General features: G+C 45.0%; 1 protein-coding gene across 2 annotated transcripts in view; it reads right to left on the reverse strand.

The window, feature by feature from the left end:
* Nucleotides 1-21,791, reverse strand: part of TBC1D22A (TBC1 domain family member 22A) — a 357,164-nt gene continuing 335,373 nt past the window's right edge. The window contains exon 13 of one of the 2 annotated variants that reach the window (XM_074227261.1): nucleotides 1-21,791. This exon is cut by the window's right edge and continues 9,521 nt beyond it. The gene's annotated coding sequence lies outside the window, so the exon portion shown is untranslated. The other variant, XM_074227262.1, reaches the window with a different exon arrangement.

Raw genomic sequence — 21,791 nt, forward strand, 5'->3', positions numbered from 1 at the left:
CTTGCCCAAGGCCACACAGCTAGGTAATTATTAAGTGTCTGAGACTGGATTTGAACCCAGGTACTCCTGACTCCAAGGCCTGTGCTTTATCTACTGTGCCACCTAGCCACCCCTTACACAAAGTTTTTTCTGAGAAAGATCTTATTTCTCAAATATATAAATAATGAGTCACTCCCCAATTGGCAAATAATCAAAGGATACGAATAGGCAGTTTCATAAGAAGAAATCAAAGCCATCTATAGCCATATTTTTAAAAAGCTCTAATTCACTATTGATGAGAGAAATGCAAATTAAAATAACTGCAATACATTTTTTCAGATTGGCTAATGTGACAGAATGGGAAAACTATAAATGTGGAGGGAATGTGAAATAATTGGGAAACTGATGCATTGTTGATGGGAGTTGTGAACTGGTTAAACTACTCTGAAGAGCAATTTGGAACTGTGCCCAAAAGGCTGTAAAACTGTGCATATCCTTTCACTCAGCAATAACACTGGATCTGTAGCCCAAAGAGACTAAAGAAAAGGGAAAGGGACTAATCAGTACCAAAACATTCATAGCAACTTTTTGTGTTAACAAAGCATTGGAAAATGAATTGATGCCCATCAATTGGGGAATGACTGAACAAGTTGTGGTACATGATTATAATAGAACCTTATTATGCTATAGGAAATGACAAGCAGGTTGCTTCAGAAAAGTCTGGGAAGGGGGCAGCTAGGTGGTGCAGTGGATAGAGCACCTGCCCCGGATTCAGGAGGACCTGAATTCAAATCCATCCTCTCAGACACTTAATAATTGCCTAGCTGTGTGGCCTTGGGCAAGCCACTTAACCCCATTGTCTTGCAAAAACCTAGAGAAAACAAAGCCTGGGAAGACCTGAGCTGAAGCAGAGTGAAGTGAGCAGAACCAGGAGAACAGTGTGACAGCATAATTGTCATGATGATCAACCATGAAGCCAATCTTGGCAGAGACAATCCAAAGAATTTATGAAAAATGCAATTTGCCTTCAGATAAAGAACTGATGCAGTCTGAATGCACACTGAAACACACTTCTTTCGTTTTTTCCTTGAGTGTCTTCTTTTACATGACTAATTTGAAATGTTTTAGATAACTGCATATGTATAATCTATAATCTATATAATAATAGAAAGCAATCATAATTGGGAGGAAAGAAAAGAGAAAATTTGAATTTTAAAATTTTTAAATGAAAGTTTAAATTGTCTACACATAATTTGAAAAATAAACTATAAACATTTTCAGGGGAAAATATAGTCTTAATTGACTGGGGCACTGAGTAGAGATGACTTATCTTGGTTATATGTATCAGAAGCAGCTAGGTGGCACAATGGGTAGAATTCTGGCCCTGGGGACAGGAGGACCTGAATTTGAATCCAGCCTCAGACACTTAATAATAATGGCCTAGCTGTGTGACCTTGGGCAAGTCACTTAACCCCATTGCCTTAAATTTAAAAAATAGATGTAAACATATGTATCAGAAGCAAGACTTGAGCTCACCCAGATCTTCCCAATTCCAAGTCTAACACTTTATTAAGCATGTCCTAAAAGAAGTATTATTATTATTATTATTATTATTATTATTATTATTATTATTATTATTATTATTATTTGGTTGAGAGGTCAGAACCTTTGGGCTTTGATGCTAAACTCCTTGAGAAGGTCATCTGCCAAAAGTGACTCTACGTTTTTCCTTTCACTGTTTTTAAACCTTTAACAATTTGATGACTTCATCCTTCCACCAGAACTGATTTCTACAAAGTTATCCAAATGATCCAATTCCCAAATCAGATAGACTTTTCTCAGTCCTCATTCTCTTCAACCTTTAACACTGTTGCTCACTCTCCCCCTCTTGAATACTCTCTTAGTACTAGGTTTTTGGGACACCCCTTTTTCTCTCCTTCCAATGTGATCCCTCCTTCTTTGTCTCCTTTTCTGGATCCTCCTCCAAATCATTCCCTCTATTCAGAGATGTCTCCCAGGATTCTGTCTGGGGTCCTCTTCTCATCTCTCTATGCTGTTTTACCTGCTGATCTCATCAGTTCTCATGGGTTTACTGAGCATCCCTATGCTGATGATTCCTTTCCTGCACCAGTCTCTCTGCTGACCTCCAGTCTCTCTTCTCCAACTATCTTTGAGACATCTCTAACTGGATGTCCATAGACCTCTTAAATTCAATATGTCCAAAACAGAACTCATTCTCTTTTCCCATAACCCTACCCCTCCTACCTTCTTTCTCACCTTAGAGAGCAACATTATCCTCCTAGTCCCACGGGCCCCAAACTGAGGAGTCATTCTGGATTCTTCACTATCTCTTACTCCACACATCCAAGCCATTGCCAAGGTCTGTTGATTTTACTTCTATTGCATCTCTTGAATCCATCCCCTTTACTCCTTGGACACTGTCAACCCTGGGTGCAGGACTAATCACCTCACACCTGTACTATAATAACAGCAATGAGGGTAGGGGTCTGCCTGCCTCAAGTCTCCCTCTAGCTCCAGTCCACCCTCCATTCAGCCACCAAATTGATTTTCCTAAAGAGTCATGTCACCAGTGAACACTAGTGGCTCCCTATCAACTCCAGGTTCAAGATCAAAATACCCTGTGTGGAATTCAAGACCCTTCATCGCCCTCTACCTCTCTAGTCTTCTGAGACCTGACTCCCCAACACATCCTCTTCAGTCAGTGACCCTGCTCTCCCAGCTCTGTCCATCCCTTGGCTCTAGGCATTCTCTTCAGCTATCCCTCTGGCCTAGAACACTTCTTCCTCCACTCTGACTGCTGATCTTCCATGGCTTCCTTTCTTCTGCAGGAAGTCTTCCCCAGCTCCTTCTTATTCTAGCACTATCTCTCCATTAACTATTTCCTATTTGTCTGATGTATAGCTTATCTACATATGTTTGTCCACAGTTAGATTGAGGACTCCTTGAGGGCAGGGACAGCCTTTGGCCTGGCACATGGGGGGCATTTAAGAAGTGTTCATTGCTTGATGGGTTGGTAGAGGGAAGAACAGAAGCATGAAGAAGCCTGCTCCCATCGATGCTCAATGGAATTCAGATGCAACCATGGGTATCTTTCCTGTTCTGTTCCCTTCTGCTAGATCAGGAGGGGAACTAGGACTTCATCAATGTGGTTGATGGTCATTTCAGCCGGCAGGGGACAGCTGAGCCAGGCCTGGGTTCTGGTCAGTGCCAAGGCTTTAGTCTTTGCTCACAAGCCTCTGCCTAATGGGAGCATGAAATCATAGCTCCTTAAATCAGCCAAAGGCTCCAGGCTTACCTTCCTGCCTGAATACACAGAAGAGGAGGCTGCCTGGCCCTCTCCTTGGCCTCAGGAGCCACAAGGTAGAGGAGGGGCAAAGGGCAAGGGACAAAGTTTTGAGAAAACCATTCTCTCACTTCCCTGCAGGCCTGTAGAATAAGAAGGAGGGACCGGGTTTTATTTCCAACTCTTGCCAGCTGTGGTGGCTGGCATCAATGACCTCATCTCTTTTGGTCTCAGTAGGGGATTCCTTTTTGTGTGTGAGGTGTCCCTTCTGGTTCTGAGACACTGAGACTCAATGATTGGCGATGACTTTTCCTATTCTGGTGACTTTTACCTCAAGAAGTCACAGAGTTGCAGGTTTAGATCCAGAAGGGATCTTAAAAGTCATCTTGTCCACCCCCTCCTTTGACATAGAAGGAAAGTGAGGCCAAAAGAAGAAAAGGGATTTGTTCTAGGACAAAGAAGTGGGAAGTGGCATCCAGGATTAGAACCCAGGTCCTCTGCTTCCAAACAGGGCTCTATGTCTCATTGCCTCCTTTGGTGGAGAAGAGGCATCTACTGGGTCTCATAGGGGAGAAGTCAGTCGAAGTCTCCAGGGCTGGGGTTCTACCCATTGCGCCACCTAGCTACTTCTGATACATATGACCAAGATAAACCATCTCTACTCAATGTCCCAAGCAATTAAGACTAATTAAAGAGTTAAAGAGAGAGTGAAACCAGCCCAAACTGGTTACAAAGAGTCCCAGTCTTCAAGAGGCTTACATCTCATTGGAGGCATTAACCAGGTGTAAACATAAGTAACCAGGTGTATGCAAGTTATGTCTATACAGAATAGATGGGAGTGAACAGGATGGAGGAAAGGATTCAAAGACCCGGAAATGTCCTGCAGCAAGGCAGAAGTGAGGGGACAGACCATTCCAGTGTCCAGAGTACAGCGGCATCGTCCTGCTTCAGGCACAGGCTGGATCTTAGAAGTCCTTCTAAGCCTATATCCTAGGGTACAGCATCAAGAACCAGTCCTGAGGCTCTGAAGGTTGGTAGACCCTTCTAGCCCTAGTGACCATGGGCAAGTCATCACTCCCTTTCTTGGCTTCAGTATCTTCATCTGCAAAATTCAAAAGTTGGACTAGATTCTTCTCATGATTCTTCAAGTTCTAAACCATCTGGAAGTCGGAGTCAACCAACTGTTTCCCTGGGCCAGGAAGGTATTGTGCTAGCCCATGTGAGCATGGCTCAGGAAAACAGGAAAACAGCTGGGAGGCGGTGAGGGAAGGCCCCTGATTCCGTCTCACTTAAGGACCAGCCTGTCCACAAAGCCTCAGTTTTAGGATTAGGGGACATCAGAGCTAGGAAAGACTGTAGAAACTCAGATTTAACGCATGGGGAAACTGAGGCTGAGAGACAAAATGTAAACTTTCCCAAGGCACTCAGCTCCTCAACAATACAAAGCTGGGGTCTTTCCTCTCCCAAGCCTGCATTCCCCGCCCAGGCTTCTCGCAGCCCTTCACACGATGTACCCCAGTTTACAGGCTGGCCATTCCCTTTGAGCTCGGCACTTAGTCTTCCTTTCCTCTCACTATTTTTTTTCCAACCTGTGCTCATTTTGTCAAAAGAAAAACAACTTCGCAAGAGATTTTATACAGGTCTGTCTGGAAACAGTCCTGGAAACAACCTTGTAGCTCGTCCCATTGGGAGCGGGCTGGCTCCAGAACCGAGCACATGATTTCACTGACAGAAACCTAGAGAAGCCCATCCTGGCATCAACCAACCCCCCACCCCAAAGACTTTATGAATGAAAGCATGGAGGAAATGTAGCCCAATCTGACCCTGAATATGAGTTATCCTCCTCTCTCTCATCCCTGGGCAGGGGGCATAAGGGCCGGGGACCGCTCAGCCTCTGTTCCAATATTTCCAATGATAGGGAGCTCACTCCATGTACAGGGGAACAGCACCGAGTCCTGGGAAGCGTTCCCTTAAACCGAGTTGTCTCTGTCTGAGATATGCATGACTCCCCTCCCTCTATAATCCCTCTGTCCAGTCTTAACTTGAAGCTTCCGGCATGTGATCCATCTTGCAGCCAAACTGCCTCCAGGTGAACTAGGTGGTACAGAGGATGTAGCTAGCGCTGGAGCCCAGAAGTCCTGAGTTCAAGTCTCACCTTAGAGACTTTCTAATCACGTGACCCCAGGCAAGTCACTTAACGTCTGTTTGTCTTCCTTTCCTCAGCTATAAAACAAGGAGAGCAATGTCACCAACTTCCCAGGTTATCATGAAGATCCACTTTTGCAGTGACTGGCACATACTAGTCACTTACCAGTTGTTTATCTCTTCCCTCTCCCCTGTGTTCTCCCAATTCAAGTCATACCCCATGCCTTGAAGGCACAACTCACCATCCCCATTCCTGCCTGGGACAATTTTTCTCTTCTTTCAAGGACCCATTCACCTTCTCTCTGAAACTTTCCTTGATTCCTATCAGACTTTCCTTCCCTCTTGTGTTTGGGTGCCTTCTCTCTTATTCTCTCTCCCTGACTCTCTGCCTCTGTCCATCTGGCTCTGTCTCCTCCACCCTCTCGGAGGCCAACTCTTGCTGTGACTACCCATGGTACTATAAGATCCTTGAGGGTACAGCCTGGTTTAAAGTTATCTTTGTATCATTTGGGTTGAACCCAGGGCCCTCTCTACATACAGTAGGTATCAACCACTGTCTTGACATCTGTTTTGAATGGATGAACTATTAATTGAACAGATAGATGAGAGAATGAATGATTTGATAAATGTATATGAATGAACGAATGGATTTGGGAATGGATGAATGAATGAATGAGGAAAAGGAGATTCTTGGCCTGGATTGGAGATGCATAGTCCCTTGGATTCTAGTTTTCTGTGATTTAATATGCTTGAGTTCACTGTAGAAAGAGCCATGGCAGCCTTAGCTGGGACAGAGTCCTTATTTATGGGGGTCTAATGTAGCCATCATGATGTCGGCCTTAAGAAACATGGGAAAATGGAGCAGAAGAGGGGAGGCCTGTTTTGCTGAGGTAGATTCTATGTCCCAGACTAAAGCACTAGGCTACAGTTCAAAGTCCCCTAGAAGTCCAGTCCATGGTACCCAGTGCCCCCACCTTGCAGAAGATCATGGGGGGGGGGGAGACGAAAAGTAACTCAAGCAGATGTGGGAGGAGGGGGAGAGAAGATGGTCCCTCCAGTCTAATGTACACAAACCTACAAGTCCACTGACACCAATAACTAACAAAGATGAAGAAAGAGTTTCTTTCTACAACTGCCACTACCTTTCCCACCCCTGGGAAATGGGTAGTGCTGACAAATAACCCCATTACACAGACAGAGATACTGAGATTGTGAGAAACAAGGAAGCTTGCCCAAGGTCAAGCTCAAGTGGCCAAGACAGAAGACAGATACGACCCAAGCCCAGGTCTCTTCCCAACAGAAAGCCTGGAGCTTGAGGGTCTTCCAGAGGGCCCAGTTACCCAACCCCCTCACCCACCTATGGGTTTTTCCAGCTCTTTCAGTAATTCTTAGACTATGAATGTGGTTTTGGTTTGGTTTTACTTTTTTGAACTCAAAGGGAATAGCTCACCTCTGTCACAAAATATGAGCTGGTGTATAAGGAGAATGAATGCAGGGCCTATTTGTTACACAAAACTCCCTTTCTGGTCAGCTCTTCCGAAGCTCCTCAACCTTTGAATATCAGAGTGGCTCATTGATCACTAGGCTAGCGGGGCTAACATTTCTCCCACCAATCAATAGGCCTGCCTACTGCCTCCAAGCAAGGATGAGAAATGTTTCAAACTGAGATTCAAAAAACAGGATTAGACTTTAAAGGTTATCAAGTCCAATCTCTCCAATGATTAGGGAAACTGAGGCACAAGGATGGGACAGGATTGCATTAAGATCACATGGCGAGTTAATGGCGAAGCTGGGACTCAACCCCAGGTTGTCTGGCTCCAGGTCTCAGGCTTTGCCCCTTCCTTTCAACAGCTGATGATCTGAGAATGATGGCCATTGGAGGAATGCTTGTGATTGATGAAGACAAAGCTTAAAACAAGCTAAAGTCTTGGTCACTGCTAAAAATGCAGTATCCTTCCCATCTGTCCTTGGAGCTAGTAGGGTTTATTGAGTAGATAGAATATGATCATATCTGCAGTTGCAGAAAACCACTTTAGTGACTGAATGGAGGGTGGGTTGGAGTGGGGAGACAGGTAGACACTCCCCCCCTCAGCAGTTATTGTAGTGGTCCAAGTATGCACAGGGTGGGCAGTATTAGAGGAGAAAAGGGGGCATATTGGATAGATGTCACAAGGGTATAATGGATAGACCTTGGCCCCCATTGGTTATATGGGTGAAAGAGAATGAAAAGATGAGAACATTGTCATTGCTTCCTTGTATTCCCATCATACCTAGTATGTGGCCCTAGTCATTGACTGAAGAACTGAACTGAATCCTCCCTGGACTTCTTTGCCATTGGCACCTCATTTGAATGAGGATTAGATACTTTCTTGTGATAAGATTGCACTTGGATGGGGAGCAGGTTCCTAAACTCCCCAGAACTTTGAGTCTTCAGAGAACAGAGCTAAAATTGGCATCATAAGAACATTTCAATTGGAAAGGACCTCAGAGACTGCCTAGTCCAATGCCCTCCTTCAAAGAAGGAAGAACCCATGGACAAGGATGGGGAATTACTTGCTCCAGGAAACAAAGTAAAAAATAAAAAACTAAACTAAACTAAAACTTAGGCCTCTTGACTTCCAATTTAAGTCCTCAGTCTTTCACTTACTTCCCACTCACCCCCTCAAAGTCAAACATTACCAGGTTGACCCTCAGTGGCACTGAGCCTGTAGTGTTCTGTGTGAGAGTCATCCCCTAATAGGCTAGGAGCTTGGAGAGAGCCAGTGTCTCACCTAAATTTTGTGTCTCCACTAGTGAGTATTTAGTATGTGTTCATTGGCAGATGCTCACTGAGTCACAATTGGCTTTCCTATGGTTCCTATGCTTCCTAACCCCTAATTTCCAGGGGTTGTGAAGGTCTATAGGGAATGGCTGAAGAAGGTGGGGACGTTTAGCTTGAAAGAGAGAAGACAGAGGGGGACAGGTAAACGATTGTTATAGCATGGAATAGGATTAACCTTGGGTGCCTGACCCTGGAGGGCAGAAATAATGTGGGAAGGCTGCAGACAAGCAGACTTATTCTCTTACTAAGGAAATAAGAAATCTCTTAATCAGAGCTCTCCCACAGTGGAATGGGATACCTCATGTGGTAGTGAGCTACCTGTCACTGGAAGAGCTCAAGTAGAGATGGGAGGAACCAACCCCTAAGGAATTCTGTAGAGGGGCTTCCTATACTGGTTTAGAGGTAAACTCCCCACTCAACCCTTAAGGCCCATGGATCACTTTTCTCTTCATGTTGAAGTCATACTTAGGGAGTGGTGATTAATGTCATTGGTCCTACTAAGGGAATTACAATGAGTTACTCTTTTGCCAGATGTTCCCTCCTAACATGAAGGGCCTGGGGACACTCTGGAGACTTGATGATTTGAGAAATTCCCCCAAAGATAAAACATTGGCTTTCCTTACAAGCACACTCATTCACAAAGCTCAAGAATTTGCAGAATTTCATACACTCATTGGAAGACTTGTACTTGAACTCATTATTCTCTGTGGGCTCAAGCTCTAGCCAAGGGAAGTTGGGGGGTATTTCCCCACCTTGATGCTCCTGTTCATAACTCTGCTGTTCATGCTGCATTGCTTACATCCAATAATTCCTGACTCTTGCCCCTCTCACCGACCACCATCGGTCACTCTCTAAACCAAATTCCTCTTCCAGCCCAGCCACATTCAGACAATCTATCCAGTCTGGCTTTTTCTTCAGTCTAGTCTCTGCATTCTGGGTAGGTTAAATCCAAACAATGATGGGGAGAAAAGGGAGGTAAGATCGATCACCCATCAGTCCTGGAGCTGGTTAGGTCTTTAGAAGTAAGTATCTGTAAAAGTCAACACCCTGTAAATAGAATTCTTTCACCAGTGGCTTAGATGGTTTCAAATTAGTAAGAAAACGGAGGTAACTTTGGCCCAACCTTGCCTCACTCTTCTCCAACCAGACTAATATCCATCATCCTGCTTTCACTTTTTCCCAGGTCTCTGCCCACACCATTATCCATGTCATGAATGAACTCCCTCCTCTCCCATCTCCATATGTTCAAGTCCCTCCCTCCCTTCAAGGTCACCAGTGCCTAGAAGCCTTCCCTCTCCAATCTCTGGCAAACTCAATTTCTCCCTTGATAGCTTTTTCCTAGCCCATTTACACTTAACCCATTCTTCCTCATATCATAATTATTTAGAGATTTGCCTTCCATGATGGCATTGGGGATCCCTCCAGTGGGGAGGGAGTGTTAGAAGGGAAGTTGCCAGAAATAGATAGGGTGGAAATAGGGGTGAAAGGGACTTACCTTGGGTCATCAGGAGGACAGGTAACTCAAAACAAAGAACTAAAATGATTTCAGGATGCATTAAGAGGTCCAATGCCCATGATTAGGGAGGGGACCTCTCACTGTCCTCTGCACTAGTTAGCAGTCATCTGCAGCCTTGGTGCCACAGTTTAGGAAAGATGCCAGTGTTCAAAGAAAGAAGGACATTGAGGATGGAGAAGAGACTGGAGTGCAAGCCGAGTGAGAAGATAAGCTATCAGGGCGGCTAAGTGGTGCAGTGGATAGAGCACAGGCCCTGGAGTCAGGAAGACCTGAGTTCAAATCCGGCCTCAGACACTTAATAATTACCTAGCTGTGTGGTCTTGGGCAAGCCACTTAACTCCATTGCTTTGCAAAAAAACTAAAAAAAAAGATAAGCTATCTATCTTAAGAAAAAGGATTTAGACCTTTTCTTTTTGATGCAAAAGAGCAGAACTAGGAACAAGGGGGAAGAGGCTTGTACATAAAATGCCCTAACAGTGAGAGCTGTGCCCCAGTGGAACAGGCCAGCCCAAAGGGGTGGAAGAGGACCTGACAGAGGCCAGAACAGTGAGAGCTGTGCCCCAGTGGAACAGGCCAGCCCAAAGGGGTGGAAGAGGACCTGATAGAGGCCAGATCTAGGACAGAAGCATTCATCTAGAAGGAATTTGGTTTTTTTTTAAAAAAGGCTTGTACTTCTAGTTCTGAGATCCTAGAAATCTATACCAGAAATCTATACTCACCTTCCCTCCCACATTTACCTTCTGTCTCCCTGAGCATCCTGTCTCTTCCTCATTTCCTAGGACGAGGGCCACATAAAAACAAAGGAAGCTTTAAAAGAGCTTTGGACATTGGCTTCTTAAGGGTTTGATTGGCATTTGGAGGTTCCAGCCTCAAAGCAGCTTGCACACGAGTAGTTAGAGTCAAGAGATCTAAGTTTGGACCCCAGTTCCACCACCCTGGGGAAGTCCCTTCACCTCTAAGAGGTTCCATTTACTTTTCCAAAAAATGAGAGCATTCATCTCCTCAGGAACCAGAGTTCATTTGTCTTTCTGCTTTCTTACTTCATCAGTCTGAGCATCACCACTGGCTGATATTTAAAAAACACAATATAAAAATGTTTATGAAGTAGAATGTACAATTAATTCTCCTAGAAAAGAAACTGAGCCACACAGAAGACAAATGACTTGACCACAATCTAGTAAAAGTCAGAGAGTTGGATTCAAATGCAGCTTTGGTAATTCAAACTTTTGGTAACTTTTCACCATGGTCTGCTGCCTAAGAGTCATCGGAATCTTAGAGACCATGGAATTCCACCTGTTCCCACCAAAGAATCCCCTCTAGGAAATCCCTGACCAATGGTCATTCAGTCTCTAGTTGGAGATCTCCAAAGAGAGGGAACACATTACCTCCACTGTGGCCCTCTCCAATTTCAACTGCTCTAAATGTTAGGAGTTTCCCCACCCCCTTAGCCCTGAATGTTGGTTTGCCTTTCTACTTTTCCCCCATTGGTTCTTGTCCTTCATTATCAAAGATCACCATGATATCATGATGTTTGAGACAAATGACAGTGTATCCGACTGTGCCTGATCAGACCAATATGAGCTCAGAATGCTCTACCACAGTTTGGGCACAAATAGTCCATGGGAACACTTGAGGTGGGGACTCCAAACTTATGGGTATCACATTTCCTTTGAGCTACTTCTATTCTGCCTTCCTCATAGAGTGCAGCCCCCTCACTGATGAGGATATGCCATGCTGGGCTGTCCTGTGCCAGGGTCTCCCATGCTGCACAACCAATTCTAAAGTTCTTCAATGAGACCTTGAGGGTATCTCGGTATCACTCCTCCTTGTAAGTACTTTCCCTGTGTGAGTTCTCTATAAAATAGTTTTTTGGGCAAGTGTATGTCTGGCATTTCCCCCATTTTGGCTGGCTCGGCCCTCCAAGGCAGCCGGATGCTTCTTCCAAGAGACAAAACTGTTCAAATACTTGAATGTTCAAATACTTGAAGCCAGTTCTCATATCCCCCCTGAGCCTTCTCTTCTTTAGGTTAGACATCTGCCAGTCCTTCATCTAATCTTCAGGAAGCTGGTAACAAGGTGGGAGTCCCTGACCTTCTGAGGAGACAGTTCCTGCTTCACCCACTATTGGCTGGTAAGGAAACTTCCTGGTATATCTGCTTCACATCTTTTCATCGAGTCTGTGTCTGTGTCTGTGTCTGTGTATATGTCTATGTCTGCATCTGGGTGTGCTACAGAGTCCAAGAGACAGACATTTAATCAGGACTTCCTAGGAGTTAGGTGATATTGTGGATAGAATGATGAGTACGGCATCAAGAAGACTCAAGTTCAAATCTGACCTCAGATACTTCGTAGCTGTGTGACCCTGGGCAAGTCACTGCAAGAGTGCAGTTAATAGAGCACTGTTATTGGTGTCAGGAGGCCTGGAGAAGGAACTGACAAATCCTTCCAGTATCTTTGTCAAGAAAACCTCAAATGAATCCTCACAAATGAAAACCTCACAAAGAATCAGACATGAAGGAAAAATGACTGAACAAATAGACATATCTGAACACCTAGCAAAACACAAAGCCTCAAAAATCTTCTCTAGCTCAATACAAACATACAAATCCATTGAAATGTCTCCAATAAGCTGGGAACAGCAGAAAACCTGAAAAGAAGAGAACACAATAATTCCTGAGGCGAGGATAGGAATGGGTTATCATGGAATACCTGTCCTGGGTCCAACTGAAGAAGAGTAGGAGAACTCAAAAGTGCTCCAGAAAAGAGAAATGTACCAAGAGAGCCAATCTTAGGACAGACCAGAGTCCTCAGAAGACCACCATCATTCCCTTTAATAACCACTCATTATGTCCAGGCAATCAATAAGCTCAACTCCACCTAACTATCCTCCCATTCAAACCACATCTAGTATGAGACCATCAATGTAGCTCCCTTCCCAAAAGGAAGTTAGTCTAGCATGAGCTGCTCTTGATGGGGTCAGGCTAGATCTTCACTTTCTAAAACTTTCAAGCCCTCCCTTTAATAACATGATCTAAAATTTCATCAGGAACAGAAGTCAAACTCTGTGATGACCAGGCTACACTGTCTTCTTCGCTGTGTTGAAAATCAGTTCAGAAAGTCATCAAAGTTCTAGGTTTGAAGCCTTTGGTCTGCTCTCAATGAGCTCAAGCCAAGGTAGGCCCCAGTGACATCCCTGGGTCATGAAAGTCAAAGCAAGAGTGATTGCTGAGGCATCTTCCATGGCGGGCGGGGGTGTCTGCCAGCTCCAGGAAAGTGAGCATGAAGGTTCTTATCCAAGGAGAGGGCTTGTCAATAGGCCCTTGCAGAGGCTCACAGTGATCCCTGGCAGATACCAAAGTCTCATCAAGAACTCTTAAAAATAGTAGAAGTCTCTATTTTTTTTCCCAAATTGTCTCTAGGAAGCCAAGGCAACAAATGAATGATTCTCTGACATTTCTCTCCTGGACCTGCAGGGGCTGCCCCCCCCCCAACCCAGTCCCACAGGCCCTCTCAGAACCTTCTTCCATTCAAAGGAATGGGGAAGCCAGTCTCTGCTGCAGGGGGAGGGGGGAGGCAGAAAGTGTCCATTTTTCCCTGCTTCCCTCAGTCAGGGTCCCCTTGGGCCTTCATTTGGCCCAATAGAGGAGGGGTCTTGGAAATTTTCTTTTTTTTTTTCATTTTCTTAATTGATATTTTATTTTTCCAGATACACATATGCAAATTTTTCAACATTCATCCATATACATATGCATATTTTTAAGATACATAATTTCCTTTCACACTCCCTTCCTGAACCTCTCCCCTTAGTGGTGAACAGTCAAGGGGAGCCCCTCAGGCTCAGAGAAGGTCTAATGTATATTCTGGGAGGGGGTAACAACTCAGTAATTCAATTCAACCCAGCGAGCATTTACGAAGTGACTACTGCATGCTAGATACATATTGAGTTCTACTAACAAAGACAAAAACCAAGAGTTTCTGCCCTTGAGGAGCTTACATTCCAGAGAAGGGGATCTACACAAGTCCAGGAGCCATGGAGGCTTGGGGTGGGGGGAGACAAAGGAGAGTAACAGCCAGGGGCAGGGATGAGGGAAGGCTTCCTAGAGGAATCGCCTGCCAACAAGACCTCATCCCTCATCCAATCAGAATGGCTAGACTCTGAGCTGAGGGGGAGCTCTTCCTGCTGAGGGGGAGCTCCTCCTGCAAAGCCTGAGCTCTTGGGGTCTCTCTGACCCTTGTCAACACAGAGATCAAATCCCATTTAATAAAAGGAAGAACTGAGGGGATCATCTGACCCAGAGAGGCTTGGCCAAGGTTACACAGCCCCGGTATGGCAGAGCTGCGATTCTAACTTAGGCTTGGACTCTACAGTCTCTTTCTACTATTCCATAGCAGTGACCTGGACATGGTCACTAATACATTTAGAGTTGGAGAGCTGCCCCTTCCCCACAGGGATCCTCATCCAGATCCCAGGCAAGCTGAGAGGGGAGATGGGGTGACCCAGAGGAACCTGGAACAGCCCTAGGAAGGCAGGGGTGTGAATGGGGATGGTCTGCCGAGCTCATTGCCTCCCCAGAGCTTCCAGATGAAGTTGGCTGATTAGATCAGCTGAGGGGACTGCCAGGATATTAAATCAGCCACCCCGCCGCAGGATGGTAAGTAAGTGAAAGGCCGGTTATTGATAATCAATCGAGCCCGCGCTCTGATAATGAACTCTCACATAATCCACATCCCCCCAGCCTGGTCTACCCAGCCAGCCTGCAATGCTAACAGGGAGAAGGAAGAGGAGGAGGAAGAGACATGCAGGAGAGAGCTGGGGTGCTCACCCATCGGCGATTAGCAATAATTGGCTGGCTTTAATGCAAGGGGGAAATGGGGTTGTCTTTATAGGGAAATGGGAATGATTCTCATGTAACCATAGCAACCAACAGAAGTTTCCAGGGACTTTTCAGGTATTTAATTTTGCAGACCCAAGGACATAGAGAAGGCAGAGAGTGGAGGGGAAACCCAGCTATGTGGAAAGAGGCAGCAATGATGATGTCTAAGAGAAGCATCCTGAGATAGTCCTACAGGACAGACTTCTGAGGATTGACTCCATCTTGTACAGATGAGGAAAGGGCCAACCAGGTATCTGGCTGGTGCGGGATTCTTGGGTCTGGATTCAAAGACCTAAGTTCAAATCCAGACTCAGCTACTTCCTGGCTATGGGAACCTGAGAACATTCCTTCACCTCTGTCTATGTCCATTTTCCCATTTGCAAAATGAGGACATTAACAGCGCCCCCCCCCCATCCCGGGGGGGGGGGATCAAACAACATCCTATTTGTAAAACTCTTAACCAACCTTAAAGCTCTGGGCCAATGGTCTCCGTGACTGCTGTGTTGTCATCATTGTGGTTGTTATGGCTCCAGCTGGGACTGGACTCCAAAGAGAACTCCAGAGGCTGCAGAGGTCTAGAAGGAGTGGGCAGAATGTGGGGAGCCAGGTTCTTCTGGCTGGATGACCCAGTCCTCAACAATCTTGTATCAGTCGGTCTTTATACTACATGAGTTGTGCCCTTGAAGACACAGAAGAGCTTCCAAAGTGGGCGTCATTTCTCTTTTTTTATTGTTTGCATTTGTTCCTTAGCATCCAACATGTCACCAGGTATATAGTAGGTACCTCATAAATGCTTTTTGGTTGACTGGTTTAAAAATTAATCTGCTTTCTATCAGTCATCAAAACTGTCTGGTATTGGCTAAGAAACAGAGTGGTGGACCAGTGGAATAGACTAGGTGCAATAGCAGGAATTGATTATAGTGATCTGCTGTTTGATAAACCCATAGAGTCCAGCTATTTGGATAAAAACTCTCTCTTTGATTAAAACTGTTGGGAAAATTGGAAGTTAGTATGGAAGAAACTTAGATTAGACCAACACCTCACACCCTTTACCAAGATAAGATCCAAATGGTTACAGGATTTAGACATAAAAAACAATACTATAAGCAAATTAGAAGATCAAGGACTAGTTTACCTGTCAGATCTATGGAAAGGGGAACAGTTTATGACTAAGGAAGAGTTGGAGAACATCACCAAAAACCAACTAGATGATTTCGATTACATTAAGTTAAAAAGTTTTTGCACAGACAAAACCACTGTAACCAAGATCAAAAGAAATTTAGTAAGTTAGGAAACAATCTTTATAACTAATGTTTCTGTCAAAGGACTCATTTCTAAAATATACAGAGAACTGAGTCAAATTTAAAAAAAATAAACAAGCCATTCCCCAATTGACAAATGGCCAAAGGATATGCAAAGGCAATTTACAGACAAGGAGATCAAAGCAATCCATAGTCATATGAAAAATTGCTCTTAATCATTACTTATTAGAGAAATGCAAATTAAAACATCTCTGAGGTACCACCTCACACCTCTCAGACTGGCCAATATGACCAGAAAGGGCAATGATCAGTGTTGGAAGGGATGTGGGAAATCTGGGACACTAATATATTGTTGGTGGAGCTGTGAACTCATCCAAACTTTCTGGAGAGCAATTTGGAATTATGCCCAAAGAGCAACAAAAATGTGCATACCTTTGATCCAACAATATCACTACTGCTCTGAAGAGAACATGAGAAAGGGTAAAAACATCACTTGTACAAAAATATTCATGGCATCCCTGTTTGTGGTTGGCAAAGAATTGGAAATTAAGTGAATGTCCTTCAGTTGGGGAATGGCTTAACAAACTGTGGTCTATGTATGTCATGGAACACTATTGTTCTATTAGAAACCAGGAGGGATGGGAATTCAGGGAAGCCTGGAGGGATTTGCTTGAACTGATGCTGACCGAGATGAGCAGAACCAGAAAAACACTGTACACCCGAACAGCAACATGGGGGTGATGATCAACCTTGAAGGACTTGCTCATTCCATCAGTGCAACAACCAGGGACAATTTGGAGCTGTCTGCAAAGGAGAATACTATCTGTATCCAAAGAAAGAACTGGAAAGTTTGAACAAAGACCAAAGACTGTTACCTTTAATTAAAAAAAAACCTGTTATCTTATTATGTAATTTTGCTATCTCTTATACTTTATTTTTCTTCCTTAAGGATATGATTTCTCTCTCATCACATTCAACTGAGATCAATGTAAACCATGGAAACAATGTAAAGACAGACAGACTGCCTTCTTGGGGGGGGAAGCAAGAATAGGGGGAAAATCAATTAATTAATTAATTATAGATCAGTACCATTGATCATGTTGGAAGGTAGTAAATTCCCTGTCCATAGACATCTTCATGTCTGCAAAGGAGAGTGCCATCTGTATACCAGATAAGGAGCTGTGGAGTTTGAACAAAGTTCAAGGACTATTCCCTTTAATTTAGAAAAAAACAGATGCCTTATTGTCTGATCTTGTTACCTCTTAGACTTCTCTTCTCTTTAGGGATATGATTTCTCTCTCATCACACTCAATTTGGATCAAGGTACAATATGGAAACAAAGTAAAGACTGACAGATTGCTTTCCATGGGGGGGGAGGGAAGTAAGATTGGGGGGAGGGAATTGTAAAACTCAAGTAACATCTTTAATAAAAATTTAAAAAAAAGATCTTCAAGCAGTCACTCAAAAACCACTGGTTGTGGGTGGGGTAAAAGGAATTTCTGAGCAGGGAGAGGCTGGGTGAGGAGTCCCCGCCAACCCTGATAGCGTCTTAACACTGAGGGTCCCCCCCCCCATCTGCTGAGAGTAGATTTGAGGCATCTGCATTTGCTGGAAGGTTCCATCAATTTGCCAAATGTGAGTTTTAGACCTCCATGGAGCTGAAGCTATAATGAAGTGTCAAAGCAAATGAGAGGACAAAATGAATGAATAAAATATCTTTTATGGTGTCATTATACTTTTATAATAAGATTTACTTGTCAACTTAAAATGTAATAACGTAATAACTTATTGGACCCTCTAGAAGAGGAGCCTGAGGAAGGCAGTGGTTTGGGCCTTTCCAAGTTCCCAGTTTGGCAGCACCCCCTCTACCTCCACCCATTCAGAGGCCTTCTGGTATGCTGGGAAGCACCTTCCTAACCAAGATGTAACTGGAGGTCTTGGAGTCTCTGATCCCTGAAAGAAGGTAGGAGGGCAGGGACTTTTGTCTTCCTTTGCTAGATGGGGAAACTGAGATTCAGGGTGGTAAGGGGACCGGCCCAAGGATGCCCAGCTAATAGGTGGAGAAGTTGAGACCACAGAATCCCAGAGCTGGAAAGACCTTCTTTGGGTTTCTCTGAGGTCATCTGGCTATTGCCAAAGCTCACTAAGAGGCCCCAGTCTCTGCCATCCCTGCTCCCTACCATGTGCAACCTGTTCAGTCTCTCTTCTCCCACAAGCTTGAGGATTGAATCGGTGTCACTCTCTGAACCCCCAAATCATCTCTTCCCCTGGTTCTTCAATCAATCCTAACAATCCCAGCCTCCTGAGGATACCCCCAGGGCCCTTAATAAACAAAGGGCTGAAAGTCTCCCTGATTACCCTAGGCACCCCAGAAGCTCCCATGAGATGCCCCTCCTCCCAAGGATGATGCCAGGGGCACCAAGAGAGGATTATCTTCGGGACTTGAACCAGGATCACTCTGAGTGGAACAGTGGTTTAGTCCTCCCAAGATGGTCTGGCTTATTTTCTTCTTCATCATCACCTTCATACCAGGTTTGAATCCTTTCCTGCCTCTGGCTCCAGACTTAGGTAGAAAATTGGCCCAGCTGCATCCTTCTCCCCCTTCTCAGGAAGCACTTGGGGAACAGACTCTTACAGACCACAGTATGGAAGTCCATCACTATCACTCATACCTGCCAACCACTAGTTTGGACAAGACTAGGTGTGATCAGACACCAAATTGGGAAGAGATTCAAGGAGTTTAGTCAATGGGCAGGGCATGTCCAACCTGCTCCTGGCCTCACTGTCGAACCTCTGGATCTTTACCTCTAGTCTCTTTAGGCTGCCTTTGTTGGTGAGAAACAGATGTAATCTGGGCAAATTCGATCTTGAGATAGCCATCAGGTGGTCCCCCATCTGCCCTGACTCTGTGCTGGTGGGTAGTAGGAAGAGGGATGAGGTCAGAGGGGAACAGCATGCCATTCTAGTGCCCCTAAAGGGCTTCTAAGTGCTTTGCCAACCTTAAAGAAATGCCCAGTTTGGAGCCTCATAACTGTGAAAATGGTACTTCAGGTCATATCATTCCTATTTTATAGATGAGGAAACTGAAGCAGAGAGGGAAATGAAAACCCGGGATGAAGATGGATGGAAAGTGCCCTGGAAATGTTTGCCCTGAATGTAAATAAGTACCAGTTGCTTCAGCTACCCTCCCGGCCCCCAGTGTGCCTCAACTAGGCTTGAAGGGGATGGAAATATCCTGTAGGAAGGAGTTTATTTGTGGGAGCTGGTAAAGCTTGAGAGGAAGAATGTGGAGGGATGATGGATGGAAGAAGTTTGGAAGAGTCCAAACTAGCAGAAGAGTCAAATGAGCTCAGGCTCCCCCCCTCCCATGCATTGTTTCTCCTACTTTGGCCCCTATTGCTCCCCCTCCTCCTCTAGCCCCTATTCCTATGACATCTACAATCCTTATGCACAACGGGCTCTCTCACTCACCATCGTCACAGCATCCACATTGGGGGGGGGGGAGTCAAGGGAAGGGGCACAGGCAAGCATCAGATGAGTCCTCCATCTAGGCTGAGGTGGGGATTTCACTTGTTAATGTGAAGCCCCTTACAACACCCCCCTAGCCCAAAGGCAGTGTGGGCCTGCTCCAGGTCTCAAAGTCAAGGCTCCAGAGTATGACCAGAAGCATTCGACTTCTGGGGGTCACAGCCAAGGGTCCCTGGGCCTCAGTCTTTATTTTTTTAAGGTCTTAAGGTTTGATTTTATGGATGATTAAAGGGCTGGGACAATGGGAAGGGTGTCTTCAAAGACTTTGGATGGCCTACCATGGCTGGAGAAGAGGGATGTCGGTTCTCTAGAAAAGACAGTTGTCTGTCCAATCTCCATGGGAAAAAAAAGTTGAATTTCTCCTCACTTACATAAGCATAACTAATCCAGTAGCCCACCCTATCTACAACTCCGCCAAGGACTGGGAAAACAACAGACATCAGTCTGGACACTGGAGCTCATGTAATTTCCAGTGAAGTCCCTCAGCATGTTGAGTCAGGATGGCTGACTCTGCTTTTATTCCTGGTTCTACCAAGCCTAGCTGGGAAGATTCCAAGCAGTTGGTGAGAAGTTAGGGCAGGAGGGGCTCAAGGCAAGCCAACAGCAAGGGGCAAGAACTGGACACAAGGACTCAAAAAGACCAACAACAGTGTGGAGGCAGGTCCTCAACGTAACCCCCCTAGGACAGAAACTGATGTATTTGAGGACCCAGTCACCAAGAGGATGCTAAAATCCATCAATTCTCCTGTGTCTGAGAAGGAGACTGTCTCATTTCAGGCAAAATTCGATTTAACATGATTCCAATAAAAAGTTTAGTGTCTTGAGGTGGGGCTAGGCAAGCCTCCTGCAGCCAGCGGCCAAGGTTGCAATCTGCCTGGGGGCTCCTAACATGCTTTGGCAAAACAATAATAGATAGTAATGCTCAGCTGAATGAAGTTGTGATGCCACCAATAAAGAGAGAGAGAGAGAGAGAGAGAGAGAGAGAGAGAGAGAGAGATGGAGGGGTTGGGGTGGGAGAGAGAGAACATATATTAAGAGCTTACCTATGTCCAGTACTATGCTAAATGTGCTACAGTGGATAGAGTCCTGGATCTGAAGTCAAGAAGACTTATATCCTGAGTTCAAATCTAGTTAGACACTTACTAGTTTGGTGACCATGAGCAAGTCACTTCACCTTGTTTGTTTCCTGCTCTCATATGGTTCTTTGGTGACACCCATTATGCCTTTTCTGATTCAGGCTCCCCCTTTGTCATCTGTTGAAGGCTGCTCACTCCCTCCCCCAGGGCTCCCCCCATGGTCCCTGGGGGATTCAGCACAATGTGATCTCACATGGGTTCTGGAAAGTATGTGACTGCAAAAAGAGGGGCACAAAAGGAACAAGTATTTATTTAGTGCCAAGGACTTTCCGAACATCAGCTCCAGAACTTAACATGAGGCCCTCATAACAGACCCATCTGGATTTCTGAGGAACAACTGAGTTAATGATGGAGCCACCCCTCCAGGAGGCTGACCCCCTGATCCTGATGCTATTTGCCCAGGACAACCTAGGAAACAAAGACAACACTATAGTAGCTGCCACTTAGAGAGAGCTTTCAAACAGTCATAGTATCATGTATGTTTGCACATGTGTGAATCTACAGATATATCATTCAGCCCTATGCACATGTCACCTCATGGGAGCCTCATGACAACACTGTGAAGTTGTTCTGACTGCTATTGGTAGTCCCATCTTACAAAGGAGGAGTCTTAATCTCAGACATATTACATGACTGGCCCAGGGCTGTCAGAAATGTTACCAACTCAAGTCCTCCTACCCCTCGGTCCAGCACTCTATTGTCGGTACCTCACTGCTCCTGATAAGTCTGTTGTTTTTCAGTCAGTGTAGTCATGTCTGCCTCTCTGTGACCCCCCAGGAGTTTTCCTGGCAGAGATGCTGCCATTTTACAGATGAGGAAACTGAGGCAAACAGGGGGAAGTCTTGCCCTGGGTCACAGCTAGTAAGTATCTGAGGTCAGATTTGAACTCATGAGCATGAGTCTTCTGATTCCAAGCCCAATGCTTTATCTACTGTGACACCTGGCTGACCCAATATGTATCTTATTGGTATAAGAAGAACTCCTAGACACAGAACATAGTGCATGGGAGCTAAGAGGCTCTGGCAATGGGGATGCTAGAGCTTGAAAGAATTATGAAGAGGAAATGGCAGAGCTGGGAGGGTCCTTACTAAGCAACTAGTCAATCTCTTCAGTTCTTCAACTTCAACTCAGAAAGGGAACAGGATTTGCACAAGGTTACAAGACAGAGCAGGGACTAGATGTGGTCCTGGACTACATGTGACCCTGGTCCATGGCCCATTCTCAAT

This window comes from Macrotis lagotis, chromosome 2, assembly GCF_037893015.1.
Source record: "Macrotis lagotis isolate mMagLag1 chromosome 2, bilby.v1.9.chrom.fasta, whole genome shotgun sequence".
Taxonomy (NCBI): domain Eukaryota; kingdom Metazoa; phylum Chordata; class Mammalia; order Peramelemorphia; family Peramelidae; genus Macrotis; species Macrotis lagotis.